Here is a 17,097-nt window from a genome sequence, read left to right on the forward strand (position 1 = left end):
AATAAAAAAATCCCCCTTCCCGCAATGTGTCAATGCGGGAGGTGTAAATCACAGCCACAACATATTTAAAACACGTGGGCGGGTGGTTGAAGAGCCACCTGCCGCATTGTTTCATTGACGGGGCCGCAATGACACAATGTGGTAGGTGGCCGAGTTATTCTAAGTTATTTTATAATTTTTATAGGCAAAGAAAATTCAATAAAATTTCATTTTTTAGTTTTTCACATTTTTAATATGTGCATGATAACATAACAAGAAATTTTTATATAGTTTGTTACCAAGAAATTTTTAACATTTTAGAGGCTAAGTTATTTATATTTTTATAGGCAAAGAAAATTCGATAAAAATTCATTTTTTTAGTTTTTCACATTTTAAATTTTTAACATTATATTTGCTTATTATAAATTAAAAATTGATAAATTAAATTCGACAATACAAGAAAGATAAATATTAAATAATTTATTTCATTAAAATAGAAAAGGAGTACATTCAAATATTTTCTTAAACAAAATACATAATAACTTAAACATTTTATTTCGACGAGAATGATCAAGTTTTAACGATGTTGGAAGAACCACTTTTATCACCCTTATTGTCGTCCTTATTCCTCTTCAACTTTTCCGCCTTCGCCTTCGCCTCATCTTCCTTTCTTTTCTTGCGCTCAAGCGCCATTTGAATACGGCGGAGAGCTATTGCTATGTCTTCATCTCCTTTCGGCCCGTCATAAGCCACGCTGTGGCGCCCTCCAAACCCGGGTCAGAAGTTTGGGGTCCACACACACATCTTAATTATAACCTGCTTATAACAATAATAAAGATAATAATAATATATGCAGTGACCCTACTTATCAACTACCACGGACCGCAACAGGTTAAAGTATGCACACAAGCCAAACACACTAATAATTACAAACCGTTCAAATCCCAACTATTTCAAACTCACACTGAGTATCAAACATTAATACAAACTTTTACAAACTTAAATTATCCCAAAAGAAGCCTACTAGCTCAGCTTCCTCAACCTGAACCCCTAGCTCTCGCGCTGGACTGGGGATCCTCGCTACCAACTGGTTCCTTTTTAACTGGAAAGAATATAAACAACATCGCACAAATGAGCTAACTAGCTCAGCAAGTTAAAATGACAAAACTGAGAATAATGATCATCAGGTGACTATGATTATGATATCAAGTGAACATTGGATTATGATTTAGAATTGGATATTATACTTTTAATTTAAAAGCCAAGGTTAGGCTGCTGATCAGTCACGCACTAACCCCGAGCAAGGCACACAACATTGCTCTAACTACTGGATCCAAGGCACACATTGGCCTAACTTGACCATTATATGGTCTGACCACGAATCTGGTCCACAATTTTATAAAAACAATTCAATTCTAACATAATAACAGAATATGCAATAATAAACAATAACCAAAATCATTAACAACAATGAGTGTTTAACAATGAAAGGTTTTCAATCTTTGTAAGGATCAATAAGTAGTTTAAAAGCTTGAACGCTGGGTAATGAAAGAATTGGATAACAAAAGAATCAATATTTCAGGGTTTCAAAGATTTGGGCTCTCAAAGCATAGGATACAATGGTTGAATGTACAAGTAATTCAGTTCAGTGTTTGGGATTTTGTTTGCATGTATTTATGGAATAGTATCGTATACTTGAGGTTCGAGTTTGGTTTTACAATAATCAATGGCTTAGAAAGAATATGGTTCATGGCTCAAGAACAATAAATGAAATCAGGGTTTAGGTTTCTGTGCCTCAAAGCACTTGCAATGTCGACAAGACTATCAAGAATTACAATGTCTCGAGAAAGTTCAGAACACTTGCCTGGTATTAGCTTACTACTCTGCACTGACTTCCAATCATAACCGTCTTACTCTTCAACTATCTGTTTTCCTTTCCTACGTCTTGCCTTTTCTGCTCACATATCATAAGTATCTATCAATCATCAACTCATAGAGTTCTATTGAACACACACTTCTATCTACCCTTCGTTTTACCCAAATCCGATTAACGGATTGAAATCTATGCAATAACGAAGTAAACACCGAATATATAGACCGATAGTCAAACAACAGGTCACGTATAACATATAATACATCACGTAATCAATGACATATCATTTATAAAGAAGTCTCGGGTCATAATGTGCTTTCGGGTATTTAAAATAATTTTTAAAACATTTTCGGAATTAAAACGGGTCGTTGGATCAATTTCGGGTTAATAAACAGGGTTCGGTTGGCCAATTCTGGCTCCGAAACAAATTTTAGAATAATTATCGAGCCTTGAAAATAATTTAGAATATATTTAAAGCTCAAAACTATTTTTCAGAATTTTTAAATCATTGTTAATAATTAAATCTAATTAAATAATTAATAAAAATCAATTAATAATTAATTAAATCAATTAATCAATTAATTTTCGAATTAATTGACCAATTAATCAATTAGAAACTAACTGAAATTAATTAACTAATTAATTTAGATTTATTTGTGAATTAAAATAATTTTCAGAATTAAAATAATAATTTTTAGAATTTTCAGAAATTAAAAACGAATTTTTATAATAAAAATAAATAAGAAATATGATTTTTAAACATTTTATAAACAGGAATCCTAAATTTGCAAAGTCTGCAAACCTCAGGGACCTAATTGCATCGTTTTCAAAAGTTGGGGTACCAAACTGTAATTTTCCAGCTCTTCGCCGGAAAACAGTCGGGTTCGCCGGAGAACACGTTCCCGGCGTCCTCACCCCACCAACACCTCCAGATCACATCTACACAACATCAGGAACACAACCATGCAATCAATTCATCCTAACAATCCCTGAGTTGGCCGGAATTTGGCCGTGAAGTTTTCCAGTTTCCGGCGAACATCGGAAAACTTCAAAACACAACTCCCTTCTCTACAGACCTCGTTGGTTCATGAAACTTATACGACTGGATTGCTAATTTCACAGAGATCACAACTCACTATAACACAACATCAATCTATCACAGAATAAGAAACCCCCCAAATTTCAATTAAGAACATTCATACGGGTTATAAACCCTAATTTTAAAATTCGAAAATCAAACTCAAATTTGAACATGTTATTGAACTCCAAATCAGACGTATGACATATGAAATCATCAGGAAAACAAGCTCTACAACATGCAATCATCAAATCATACAAACAATCATCCGAACAAAAATTCATATTTTTAATAAAATAAATTCGAAAATAAATAAATTTTTAGAAATTAAACCTTTGATTCTGCAGTGAAACAAAGCTCAGAATCTGATAGAACACCTCAAATCCTTCGTTTTGGTTACTCGAGCTTAAAAACAGAGATCGGTAACGCCTTCGTTTTGCTGTTTGATTCTTAGAACAGTTTATGAATATAAGATTTTTCTCTGTAAAATTATATAATTATCTGTCTGCAATTGATTTTTATACGAAATAAAATACGGTAAAAGGCTATTTATAATTACGGAAAATTAGTATCCCGTTGGATCATTCCGGATATAAAATGGTACGTTTATTTATAAAAACTGATCCAAACGGTATCGGTTTTCGGGATAATTATCCAAATCAGTACAGCTTGTACTGCGGTCTTGGTCTCAGCACCAGTTACACGTACTACGAAGTGATAATTGGGATAGTTTAATAAAAAGCTCCCGTTTATCGAAAATACGGGTTTTATTAATATACCGAAACGAATATTGTATCGAAAATGTTGTACCGGGACCCGCGCAGGACAAACCGTACGCCGGATCGAAAAAGTCGAAACATGGAAAATGCTCGGAATATTACAATTAGGTTAGGAAGGAGTTCTCGGAAGAGTTTCGGGTTCCAAAATGTAACAACGGTTGACGTCGGTTGGTTTCCCGTTTTATAAAATAAATTTTAATTACCCGGAAAAAGATTTTAAAAATTTCATATGATTCTTACAAATCTATAAATCAACATAAAAATAATTAGGAAGATATGACAATTATCTATATTTTATTTGGACATATAAAAATTAAAATACTCAATTAATATTATTTTGAATATTCAAGTACATATATCACTTAACAATTAACTCACAAAATAGATACTGAACCACAAATAATATATTTAATATCGAAAATAATTACACGATATATCCCGGATATTACATCCTTCCCCCCTTAAAGGATTATGTCCTCAGAATCTCCTAAGAAAACAAATGAGGATACTTTTCTCTCATATCACTTTCTAACTCCCAGGTTGACTCTTCAACCTTTGGGTTTCTCCACAATACTCTTACTAACTTTATCACTTTATTCCTCAATACTTTCTCTTTTTTCCTCTAAAATCTCTATTGGATTCTCTACATATGATAAATCTGCCTGAAACTCTATTGGCTCATATTCGATTACATGCCTGGAGTCTGGATTATATTTCTTGAGCATCGATACATGAAAAACATTGTGAATGTGCCCCATGTGCGGATGGTAACGCCAATTCGTAAGCGACTTTTGCCAACGCTCTTTAGGATCTCAAAAGGTCCGACATATCTTGGGCTTAGCTTCCCTTTCTTCCCAAACCTCGTTAGTCCTTTCCACGGTGATACTTTTAATAACACCAAGCTCCCTTCTTCAAATTCCATGTCTTTCCTTGACTGGTCTGCATATCTCCTCTGACGATTTTGTGCGGCTATTAATCTCTTCTGGATAATTTCAACAACTTCCTTTGTCTGTTGCACCAATTCAGGTCCGAGTATTTTGCGTTCTCCTACTTCGTTCCAATATAATGGAGATCTACATTTGCGTCCATAAAGGGCTTCATAAGGTGGCATTCCAATGCTGGCATGATAACTGTTGTTGTAAGCAAACTCTACCAGGGGTAAATGTTCGTCCCAACTTCCTTTGAAATCAATAGCACACACACGTAATATATCCTCGATTGTCTGGATCGTTCTTTCACTTTGGCCATCCGTTTGGGGGTGATAAGCTGTACTCATATTCAGTCTTGTTCCCAAACATTCTTGAAAACTCTTCCAGAATTTTGAATTAAACCTTGGATCTCGATCAGATACGATAGACACTGGAACTCCATGTCGAACTACAATTTCTTTTAGGTACATATGGACCAACTTGTCGAGCGAAAATCTTTCATTTATAGGCAGAAAATGAGCTGACTTGGTAAGTCTATCACTATAACCCAAATGGCATCATGATTAGCTCTTGCTCGTGTAATCCAACTATGAAAATCCATGGTAATATGTTCCCACTTCCACTCTGGAATCTCCAATGGCTTGTAGCAATCCGCTTGGTATCTTGATGCTCCTGCTTTAACTCTCGACAGGTATAATATTTGCTAACCCATTCCGCAATTTCCCTCTTCATATCTGGCCACCAATAATTCTTCTTTAAATCTCTGTACATTTTGGTACTCCCTGGAGGATGGAATATCTTGAACTATGTGCTTCTTGTAAAATTTCATTCTTTAACTCCGTCACTGGTGGAATCCAGATTCTAGATGAAATCTCAAAATGCCTTGATCATCCTTCTGCGTGCATAATTCTTCACCTATCAAACGATTTATATCTTGATCCATTACATCTTTCTGACATTTCTTTATTTTCTCCAACAACTCCGGCTGGAAAGTCATACTGTACACTTTCGCTTTCTCAGGCTCGCAAACTCTAATTTCCAATTCCAATTTCTGAAATTCCTTATATATATCTTCAGGTACTGATAATTCATTTAACTTTTCCTTCCGACTTAATGCGTCTGCCACCACATTCGCCTTACCGGGATGATAATTAATCGAGCAATCATAATCCTTGATCAATTCTAACCATCTCCTTTGCCTCATATTAAGTTCCTTCTGGGTAAATATATATTTCAAACTTTTGTGATCCGTGAAAATCTCACACTTTTCTCCATACAAATAATGTCTCCAAATCTTCAAAGCAAAAACTATAGCTAGCTCCAAGTCATGAGTAGGATACTTTTGTTCGTGTGGTTTCAATTGCCTTGACGCATACGCAATCACCTTGTCGTGCTGCATAAGAACACACTAATCCTTTGTAGGAAGCATCGCTATAAATTACGAAATTCCCTTGATTGTCTGGAAGTGACAAAACAGGTGTTGTGATTAATCTCCGCTTCAATTCCTGAAAACTTTCTTCGCACTTGTCATTCCATATAAACTTTTCATTCTTTCGTGTAAGCTTTGTTAATGGTGTGGCAATCCTTGAGAAATTCTGAACGAATCGTCGATAATATCCTGCCAATCCCAAGAAACTTCTTACCTCAGTGGGTGTTCTCGGTCTTTCCCAATTCGTAATTGCCTCGATCTTTGCTGGGTCCACTTTGATCCCTTCGTTACTGACTATGTGTCCTAAGAACTGAACTTCTTGTAGCCAAAACTCACACTTCGACAATTTAGCATATAACTTCTTTTTCCTTAAAATCTCCAAAGTTGTCCTTAAATGTTCCGCATGATCCTCCTCCGTCTTTGAATAGATCAAAATATCGTCTATAAATACTATAACGAACTTGTCCAAATATTCCTTGAAAATTCTGTTCATCAGGTCCATAAACGCTGCTGGGGCGTTGGTCAATCCAAAAGACATCACTAAAAACTCGTAATGTCCATACCTTGTTCTGAAAGCTGTCTTTGGTATATCTTCTGGCTTGATCTTTAGTTGATGATATCCCGATCTTAAATCAATTTTGGAGAAGTACTTGGCTCCCTTCAATTGGTCAAACAGATCATCGATTCTGGGTAACGGATACTTGTTCTTGATTGTCAGCTTGTTGAGTTCCCTATAGTCAATGCACAGTCTCATGCTTCCATCTTTCTTCTTGACAAATAATATCGGGGCTCCGACTTTTGTCAATCACGTATGCTACGAAATGCTCGCATCCTTGCCGTAGTAACTTCTTGGCTTGAATCATCGTTAAGAACTTCTTTACCTGCTTCTGTCCTTTGAACGTTACTATTCTTTCGTCTAGCGTTTTCACCATTACTTTCTTATTTCGACAATCTATCTGAGCATCATGCTTAGATAACCAATCCATCCCTAATATCACATCAAATTCTCCTAACTTAAATGGTATCAAATCTACACAAAACTTACTACCAGAAATCTCAATCTCACAATTTCCACAAACTTGGTTTACAGTTACACGTTCTTGATTTGCTAATTCCACAGTCATTATTTCATTTAAGCACTCAACTGGACAGTTTAATTTACTAATAAAATCTTGTGAAACAAACGATCGAGTTGCTCCCGAGTCTATTAACACTTTGGCACATAAAGAATTCACATTAAGCGTACCTGCCACGACATCCGTATCCTGGATCGCATCCTTCATCGACATGTCAAAAACTCTAGCCCTTGAAGTCTCATTCACTGTTGGGGTAGATCCAATAATCCTCAATGCATTACTGACTGGGCTGGTGTCTTACAATCCCTGGCCATATGTCCTGGCTTCCCACATTTAAAGCATGTAAATCCAATGACTGGAACCTTCACTGCTGGATTCCGGATAGGCTGATCCTTATTTGCTGGCTGATTTCGGCATTCCCTTGAATAGTGCCCTTTCTGGTTGCATTTAAAACATACCACATTCAACTTGTTACAAACTCCTCCATGCTTCTTTCCACATACTTGACAATCTGGAAAAGTTAACTCAACTGATTCGGCAGATTCACATTAGCTGGACGATTGCTCTGGCCTCCGTCTCCTGCATTTTGTCTCCTGAAATTAAAATTTCTCCCTGGCTGAAACTTGCCCTTCTTAAAATTTGGAAACTTCCCTGTTTGTGACTGACCCTCACTTCCCTCAACTTTCCTTTTCTTGCTTTCCTTATCTTTCTGGAGCATCTCACTCTCTGTCTCTGCGATCATAGCTTTCTGTACAACCCCGGCGTAGGTATCCAATTCAAAAATAGCTACTTTCCCCCTGATCCATGGCTTCAAGCCTTGCTGGAATCTCTTAGCTTTCTTTCTATCAGTATCAACATACGACGGCACATACCTTGACAATTCCTCAAACTTCCCTTCATAATCTGTTACCGACATATTCCCTTGCTTTAACTCTAAAAACTTCAGCTCCATTTGATCCTGAACAAACTGAGGAAAATACTTTTCTAAAAACAATTCCTTGAACCTTTCCCAACTAATAACATCTGTGCCTTCCAATGTCTTCACCATTTCCCACCAATAGGTGGCCTCATTCTTCAGATAGTAACTTGCAAACTCAACCTTCTGTTCCTTTTCACTTTCACTAAGGCAAATGCCTTTTCTATTTCCTTTAACCAAACATTTGCTTCAATTGGCTCTAAGGAACCCTTGAATTATGGTGGGTTTATTGCCTGAAAAGTTTTGAAAGTTACCTGGGGATTGGTCTGTCTCTGCTGTTGTTGTGCCAGGTGAACTGTTTGTTGGGCCAAGATTTGAAGAATTGGGCTATTGCTGGGTCCATGGGTCCTGGGTTCACATTCTGGTTTATATCATTTTGATTGTTATTGTTGTTGTTGTTAGTTTCTTCATTCTGGGTGTTGGTGCGGTATTTCTTTTGGGAGGCATTTTTCTGTAAAGAATCAATCAATTTATTTAGCTTTTGAATCAAATATTTGCATAAAAGAAAAGTTTTGGAAAACAAGAATATCTCTTTTTGAAAACAGTTGTAATTAAGTAAATTGCATGCTTCTTTACAGAATATAAACAGTTAGAGAAAACAGGGTACATGGTATCACAGGGTATAACTGGTGCAATAAATAAGGTAAGGTAAAACAGGTGCAATAAAATAAATGACAGTGATGGAAAGGAAAAAGGTACTGATATATAGATCAAAAGTTTTAGGGTAGTACAAGCGTAAAGACGCTTCGAAAGTCAAAGCAAAAGGGTACAACAACCTACTCACTAGTCAGCATCGCTAGTCTATAAATACAACTCAAAAGTCTTCTGATACACACACACACTATCCATACTACATAACCATACAACACTACTCAGCATCTTCATCTCAAAATCTCTAACTCAGCTCCAAGGAAACTCTGGTCCTGCTAGCCTCTCAAAGTCCTCCATCACCTCAGTAGCCCAGCCCAGCAGTCCATCAGGGCCCCTGCCAGGTAGTGTAGCTCCATGTAACCTAGCCTCAAGAACCCTCCGGGTCACATGAATCTCCTCTCGAAGCTCCCTCACACCACGATTAACATCTGTAGTCCTGATGATATGCTGTAACTCTCTAATCTGAGCCAACAAGGAATCACGCTCCAATAGAAGAGCCTCATACCGGTAATAAGGAACTGGGGGCAATGTAGAATGGAATGGGGCACTCGCTACTGAATGCCCAGTGGAATCTGAATCAGCTGGTGGGGGTCCTCTGACAGGTGGCCTCATGCCTGGAGGTGGAATAGCCTGCAGTGGCACGGGCTGCAACACCGGTGGAGGTAGAATAGCCAATGCTGGTGGAATCACAGGACGTGGATGATGCTGGTGCTCCAACTGAAGGCTCTGAGTGATCAGCTGATACGGAATAAAAGAATCGGTCATCTCTGCTATCTGAAATCATATCGCAATATAAGAATCTCGTTCCATAACGAAACTATACTAATACCTGATATACCGAAGCACTCAACCTCTCAACGTTCTCTCATCCTATGCCTTACTTCTAATCTTAACCCTCTACCCATTCCCGTTATGCTAGGCTTGTGTCAGTGACTTATAACCTGTAGCTCTGATACCAAACCTGTGGCGCCCTCCAAACCCGGGTCAGAAGTTTGGGGTCCACACACACATCTTAATTATAACCTGCTTATAACAATAATAAAGATAATAATAATATATGCAGTGACCCTACTTATCAACTACCACGGACCGCAACAGGTTAAAGTATGCACACAAGCCAAACACACTAAATATTAAAACCGTTCAAATCCCACTATTTCAAACTCACACTGAGTATCAAACATTAATACAAACTTTTACAAACTTAAATTATCCCAAAAGAAGCCTACTAGCTCAGCTTCCTCAACCTGAACCCCTAGCTCTCGCGCTGGACTGGGGATCCTCGCTACCAACTGGTTCCTTTTTAACTGGAAAGAATATAAACAACATCGCACAAATGAGCTAACTAGCTCAGCAAGTCAAAATGACAAAACTGAGAATAATCATCATCAGGTGACTATGATTATGATATCAAGTGAACATTGGATTATGATTTAGAATTGGATATTATACTTTTAATTTAAAAGCCAAGGTTAGGCTGCTGATCAGTCACGCACTAACCCCGAGCAAGGCACACAGCATTGCTCTAACTACTGGATCCAAGGCACACATTGGCCTAACTTGACCATTATATGGTCTGACCAAATCTGGTCCACAATTTTATAAAAACAATCCAATTCTAACATAATAACAGAATATGCAATAATAAACAATAACCAAAATCATTAACAATAATGAGTGTTTAACAATGAAAGGTTTTCAATCTTTGTAAGGATCAAATAAGTAGTTTAAAAGCTTGAACGCTGGGTAATGAAAGAATTGATAAAAAGAATCAATATTTCAGGGTTTCAAAGATTTGGGCTCTCAAAGCATAGGATACAATGGTTGAATGTACAAGTAATTCAGTTCAGTGTTTGGGATTTTGTTTGCATGTATTTATGGAATAGTATCGTATACTTGAGGTTCGAGTTTGGGTTTACAATAATCAATGGCTTAGAAAGAATATGGTTCATGGCTCAAGAACAATAACTGAAATCAGGGTTTAGGTTTCCGTGCTTCAAAGCACTTGCAATGTCAACAAGACTATCAAGAATTACAATGTCTCGAGAAAGTTCAGAACACTTGCCTGGTATTAGCTTACTACTCTGCACTGACTTCCAATCACAACCGTCTTACTCTTCAACTATATTTTCCTTTCCTACGTCTTGCCTTTTCTGCTCACATATCATAAGTATCTATCAATCATCAACTCATAGAGTTCTATTCAACACACACTTCTATCTACCCTTCGTTTTACCCAAATCCGATTAACGGATTGAAATCTATGCAATAACGAAGTAAACACCGAATATATAGACCGATAGTCAAACAACAGGTCACGTATAACACATAATACATCACGTAATCAATGACATATCATTTATAAAGAAGTCTCGGGTCATAAATGTGCTTTCGGGTATTTAAAATAATTTTTAAAACATTTTTCGGAATTAAAACGGGTCGTTGGATCAATTTCGGGTTAATAAACAGGGTTCGGTTGGCCAATTCTGGCTCCGAAACAATTTTAGAATAATTATCGAGCCTTGAAAATAATTTAGAATAATATTTTAAAGCTCGAAACTATTTTTCAGAATTTTTAAATCATTTTTAATAATTAAATCTAATTAAATAATTAATTAAAAATCAATTAATAATTAATTAAATCAATTAATCAATTAATTTTCGAATTAATTGACTAATTAATCAATTAAAAATTAACTGAAATTAATTAACTAATTAATTCAGATTTATTTGTGAATTAAAAATAATTTTCGGAATTAAAATAATAATTTTTAGAATTTTCAGAAATTAAAAACGAATTTTTATAATAAAAATAAATAAGAAATATGATTTTTAAACATTTTATAAACAGGAATCCTAAATTTGCAAAGTCTGCAAACCTCAGGGACCTAACTGCATCGTTTTCAAAAGTTGGGGTACCAAACTGTAATTTTCCAGCTCTTCGCCGGAAAACAGTCGGGTTCGCCGGAGAACACGTTCCCGGCGTCCTCACCCACCAACACCTCCAGATCACATCTACACAACATCAGGAACACAACCATGCAATCAATTCATCCTAACAATCCCTGAGTTGGCCGGAATTTGGCCGTGAAGTTTTCCAGTTTCCGGCGAACATCGGAAAACTTCAAAACACAACTCCCTTCTCTACAGACCTCGTTGGTTCATGAAACTTATACGACTAGATTGCAAATTTCACAGAGAACACAACCCACTATAACACATCATCAATCTATCACGAATAAGAAACCCCCAAATTTCAATTAAGAACATTCATACGGGTTATAAACCCTAATTTTGAAATTCGAAAATCAAACTCAAATTTGAACATGTTATTGAACTCCAAATCAGACGTATGACATATGAAAATCATCAGGAAAACAAGCTCTACAACATGCAATCATCAAATCATACAAACAATCATCCGAACAAAAATTCATATTTTTAATAAAATAAATTCGAAAATAAATAAATTTTTAGAAATTAAACCTTTGATTCTGCAGTGAAACAAAGCTCAGAATCTGATAGAACACCTCAAATCCTTCGTTTTGGTTACTCAAGCTTTAAAAACAGAGATCGGTAACGCCTTCGTTTTGCTGTTTGATTCTTAAACAGTTTATGAATATAAGATTTCTCTGTAAAATTATATAATTATCTGTCTGCAATTGATTTTTATACGAAATAAAATACGGTAAAAGGCTATTTATAATTACGGAAAATTAGTATCCCGTTGGATCATTCCGGATATAAAATGGTACGTTTATTTAAAAAACTGATCCAAACGGTATCGGTTTTCGGGATAATTATCCAAATCAGTACAGCTTGTACTGCGGTCTTGGTCTCAGCACCCAGTTACACGTACGAAGTGATAATTGGGATAGTTTAATAAAAAGCTCCCGTTTATCGAAAATACGGGTTTTATTAATATACCGAAACGAATATTGTATCGAAAATGTTGTGCCGGGACCCGCGCAGGACAAACCGTACGCCGGATCGAAAAAGTCGAAACATGGAAAATGCTCGGAATATTACAATTAGGTTAGGAAGGAGTTCTCGGAAGAGTTTCGGGTTCCAAAAACGTAACAACGGTTGACGTCGGTTGGTTCCCGTTTTTATAAAATAAATTTTAATTACCCGGAAAAAGATTTTAAAAATTTCATATGATTCTTATAAATCTATAAATCAACATAAAAATAATTAGGAAGATATGACAATTATCTATATTTTTTTGGACATATAAAAATTAAAATACTCAATTAATATTATTTTTGAATATTCAAGTACATATATCACTTAACAATTAACTCACAAAATAGATACTGAACACACATAATAATTATTTAATATCGAAAATAATTACACGATATATCCCGGATATTACAGTTAACATGTTAATTGTTGTACATATGGTGGGAAGCTACTCTTATAGGGTGCAAGAGACCTTAATATGGTGAAAAGTGACTTACATGGTTGATTAGAACCAAATGTGGAACAAAATTGCCCTGTATGAAAGTGGAACTAAGAGGTGGTAAAAGGATGTCAAATTGGATGTATATGATGTTAACATGTTAATTACACAAATATATGTGGACCAAAATTGATGTTGAATGTGACAGTAAGAGGTTATAAAGGATTTCTAATTGCATGTACATGATGTTAACATGTTAATTGTACCAATATATGATGGCAAGTGACTTATAAGGTGCAAAGAGACTCTATTATGGTGAGAAGTCACTTACATGATTGATTAGAGCCAAAATGTGGCCCAAAATTGAAAAAGGGGTACGAAGAGGTGGTTAAAGGATGTCTAATTGCATGTACATGATGTTAACATGTTAATTGTATCAATATAGGGGCAAGTGACTCTTATAGGGTGCAAAGTGACTTAATATGGCGAAAAGTGACTTACATGGTTGATTAGAGCCAAAATGTGGAACAAAATTAACTTGTATGAAAGTGGCATTAATAGGTGGGAACAGGATGTCAAATTGGATGTATATGATGTTAACATGTTAATTGTTGTATATATGGTGGAAAGTGACTCTTATAAGGTGCAAAGTGACTTTAATATGGTGAAAAGTGACTCAAATGGTTGAATAAAACCAAAATGTGGAACAAAATTGACCTGTATAAATAAGAGTGGTAAAAAGATATCAAATCGGATGTATATGATGTTAAATGTTAATTATACAAATATATGGAGGAAAATGACTCATATAGGGTGCAAAATGACTCTAATATGGTGAAAAGTGACTTACATGGTTAATTAGAACCAAAATGTGGACCAAAATTGATTTGTATGAATGTGGCACTAAGAGGTGGTAAAGGATTTTATTGCATGTACATGATGTTAACATGTTAATTGTACCAATATATGATGGCAAGTGACTTATAAGGTATAAAGTGACTCTAATATGTTGAGAAGTCACTTACATGATTGATTAGAGCCAAATGTGGCCCAAAATTGACTTGTACGAAAGGGGTACCAAGAGGTGGTTAAAGGATTCTAATTGCATGTACATGATGCTAGCATGTTAATTTTATCAATATATCGGGCAAGTGACTTATAGGGTGCAAAGTGACTCTAATATGGTGAAAAATGACTTACATGATTGATTAGAGCCAAAACGTGGAACAAAATTAACTTGTATGAAAGTGAAAATAATAGGTGGTAAAAGGATGTCAAATTGGATGTATATTATGTTAACATGTTAATTGTTGTATATATGGTCGGAAGTGACTCTTATAGGGTGCAAAGTGACTCTAATATGGTGAAAAGTGAATTACAGGGTAGTTAGAACCAAAATATGGAACGAAATTGACCTATATGAAAGTGGTGGTAAAAGGATGTCAAATGGATATATGATGTTAACATGTTAATTATAAAAATATATTATGTAATGTGACTCATATAGGGTGCAAAATGACTCTAATATGGTGAAAAGTGACTTACATGGTTAATTAGAACCAAAATGTGGACCAAAATTGACTTGTATGAATGTGGCACTAAGAGGTTGTAAAAGGATTTCTAATTTCATGTACATGATGTCAACATATTAATTGTACCAAATATGATGGCAAGTGACTCTTATAAGGTGCAAATTGACTCTAATATGTTGAGAAGTCACTTACATGATTGATTAGAGCCAAAATGTGGCCCAAAATTGACTTGTAGGAAAGGCGGTTCTAAGAGGAGGTTAAAGGATGTCTAATTGCATGTACATGATATTAGCATGTTAATTGTATCAATATGTGACTCTTATAGGGTGCAAAGTGACTCTAATATGGTGAAAAGCGACTTACATGGTTGATTAGAGCCATAATGTGGAACAAAATTAACTTGTATGAAAGTGGCATTATTAGGTGGTAAAAGGATGTCAAATTGGATGTATATTCTGTTAACATGTTAATTGTTGTATATATGGTGGAAAGTGACTCTTATAGGTGCAAAGTGACTCTAATATAGTGAAAAGTGACTTACAGGGTTTGACTAGAACCAAAATGTAGACCAAAATGACCTGTATGAAAGTAAAACTAAGAAGTGGTAAAAGGATGTCAAATTGGATATAAATGATGTTAACATGTTAATTATAAAAATATATTGTGGAAAGTGACTCATATAGGGTGCAAAATGACTCTAATATGGTGAAAGTGACTTACATGGTTAATTAGAACCAAAATGTGGACCAAATTAACTTGTATGAATGTGGCACTGAGAGATGTAAAAAGATTCTAATTGCATGTACATGATGTTAACATGTTAATTGTACCAATATATGATGGCAAGTGACTCTTATAAGGTGCAAAGATACTCTAATATGGTGAGAAGTAACTTACATGATTGGTTAGAGCCAAAATATCGCCCAAAATTGAGAAAGGGGTACCAAGAGGTGGTAAAAGAATCTCTAATTGCATGTACATGATGTTAACATGTTAATTGTATCGATATATGGGGCAAGTGACTCTTATAGGGTGCAAAGTTAGTTTAATATGGTGAAAAGTGACTTACATGGTTGATTAGAGCCAAAATGTGGAACAAAATTAAATTGTATGAAAGTTGCATTAAATGGTGGTAAAAGGATGTTAAATTGGATGCATAATGTTAACATGTTAATTGTTGTATATGGTGGAAAGCTACTCTATAGGGTGCAAAGAGACCTTAATATGGTGAAAAGTGACTTACATGGTTGATTAGAACCAAAATGTGGAATAAAATTGCCCTGTATGAAAGTGGAACTAAGACGTGGTAAAAGGATGTAAAATTTGTTGTATATTATGTTAACATGTTAATTATACAAATATATGTGGACCAAAATTGACTTGTATAAATGTGACACTAAGAGGTTATAGAAGGATTTCTAATTGCGTGTACATGATGTTAACATGTTAATTGTACAAATATATGTGGACCAAAATTGACTTGTATGAATGTGACACTAAGAGGTTATAAAAGGATTTTTAATTGCGTGTACATGTGTTAACATGTTAATTGTACCAATATATGATGGCAAGTGACTCTTATAAGGTGCAAAGAGACTAATATGGTGAGAAGTTACTTACATGATTGATTAGAGCCAAAATGTGGCCTAAATTGACAAAGGGGTACCATGAGGTGGTTAAAGGATCGAATTGCATGTACATGATGTTAACATGTTAATTGTATCAATATATGGGGCAAGTGACTTATAGGGTGCACAGTGACTCTAATCTGGTGAAAAGTGACTTACATGGTTGATTAGAGCCAAAATATGGAACAAAATTAACTTGTATGAAAGTGGCATTAATAAGTGGTAAAGGATGTCAAATTGGATGTATATGATGTTAAAATGTCAATTGTTGTATATATGGTGGAAAGTGACTCTTATAGGGTGCAAAGTGACTCTAATATGGTGAAAAGTGAGTAACATGGTTAATTAGAACCAAAATATAGACCAAAATTGACTTGTATGAATGTGGTACTAAGAGGTGGTAAAAGGATTTCTAATTGCATGTACATGATGTTAACATGTTAATTGTACCAATATATGATGGCAAGTGACTCTTATAAGGTGCAAAGTGACTCTAATATGGTGAGAAGTCACTTATATGATTGATTCGAGCCAAAATGTGGCCCGAAATTGACTTGTAGGAAAGGGTACCAAGAGGTGGTTAAAGGATTCTAATTGCATGTACATGTTAACATGTTAATTGTATCAATATATCGGGCAAGTGACTCTTATAGGGTGCAAAGTAACTTAATATGGTGAAAAGTGACTTACATGGTTGATTAGAGCCAAAATGTGAACAAAATTATATTGTATGAAAGTTGCATTAATTGGTGGTAAAGGATG

Source organism: Apium graveolens, chromosome 5 (assembly GCF_009905375.1).
Source record: "Apium graveolens cultivar Ventura chromosome 5, ASM990537v1, whole genome shotgun sequence".
NCBI lineage: Eukaryota > Viridiplantae > Streptophyta > Magnoliopsida > Apiales > Apiaceae > Apium > Apium graveolens.